Consider the following 1,588-nt stretch of genomic DNA (forward strand, 5'->3'; position numbering starts at 1 on the left):
AAGGGGCGATGTTTGATGTTCTGCTCTTTAAGCGATTAATAATCTTTCGGCGTCGGAGAATCAGCTGAAAATCTTCCTTGGAAAATAATGAGCAGAGAAACATTTACTGATTAGTCTAATCCCAGCTAATCCTATCTGATGAGCATATATCAAGATATCCTTTAACTGATTTATTGTCCAAAGGACCGGTGGAGATGYCCCTCTGCACGGTGCCCGGGGGAGCGGGGGTGGCATCAGGCATGTCCCCACACCCCGTCCCACTGCCCTGTCCTGGGAACAGAGGTGTCCCCATCCCCCGTGGCGTGGCCTCGGTCACCCTCCAGCCCGGGCAGCAGTGCCATATCCAGGCCACCTTGCCAGCATGGGGAGATTTAATCGCTATTTCCATTTCTGCGTCTATCGGCTTTCTCTTGGGTTTGAGCTTTTATGTTTCATAAACTGATTAGGAGCAATTATACGYGCTTTATCCCCAAACTTTCCAAATGCCTAGGCCATATGCATATTTAAGGCTTCATCATCTCTCCCAACAGCTCAGCCTCAATGTAAACTGCTGAAATCAAGCTGATTCTGGGACAACATCAAAAATTAGGGTTTTAACCACTAATATCTGCTTGAACAGGAAATTTGTTGTGGGTGGTGGCCGGATTATGACTTCTAATTACTGTGGCAGATCCTCCCTGCCTAGCAGTGAAAGTCTCCCATTCCAGCAAAACTGCAGCAAAACCACTCTGGAGAAGCGAAATGCCCGAGGGGATCCCGGGGTGCTCCGTGCCTGGGCGGGGAGCTCGATCCCTGGGTGGGGGTGCCCCAAGCATCCCTGCATCCCGAGCACCCCGGATTGGTGTCTTTGGAAGTGTGACCACGCTCCCACACCTCCCGTTGCCCTCACACCCGTTTGCCTTTCTCGGTGAAAAGCACCACGGTCCAGAGGGTCCCCCCCGCCAGCCCCCAGCGCCGGCCACGGCAATTATCCTAAATGAAAGTTATTGTTCTGCTAATCCCGGGAACAGCTTGCCATGGGAGATTTGGGTCTTTCTTTAATAATGCAAAGTTAATGCGGAGTCCCCTTGTAATTATCTTTATCAGAAGGACCCTCGGTTAATCTGACCGTCCAATGAAGGCCTGGATCAGGCGGCCCGTGTAAGCCGGTTGTAAATCATTTCCATCAACAGATGAAGGGAAGGGGGAAAAAAAATTGCAGCCCAGGTGCAAGAATCTGGGAGCAAAAGAGAGCGCAGAGGCCAGGCACCTCGAGGTGGCCCTGGCATCGGTGACAAGACACCTGGGGTCAGGGAGGGTCCCGAACAACAGTTCCTGCCTGTTCCCATCCCCATGTCCGAGTGGGATTCCCATCGGGGATGCAGGACTGAAGGGTCTCGGGGTGGAATGAGGTTTCTGGGAAGTGCACTGGAAAAGGGGGTATGGGGACATAGGGACATAGCAGGGGGTTCCTGGGAGGAGAGCCAGGGAGGGAACCCAAGGGGATGTAAGGGGATTTTTGGGGGATGGAGGGGAGCCGGGTGACCGGGCTGGGGTGGGACAGGCGCTGGAGGGGAGTTCTGGAGAGGGAATGAGTGGGACCGCAGGG

Source organism: Malurus melanocephalus, unplaced genomic scaffold (genome assembly GCF_030028575.1).
Source record: "Malurus melanocephalus ecotype Western Australia unplaced genomic scaffold, MMel_1.1 scaffold_402, whole genome shotgun sequence".
In the NCBI taxonomy this organism is placed as follows: domain Eukaryota; kingdom Metazoa; phylum Chordata; class Aves; order Passeriformes; family Maluridae; genus Malurus; species Malurus melanocephalus.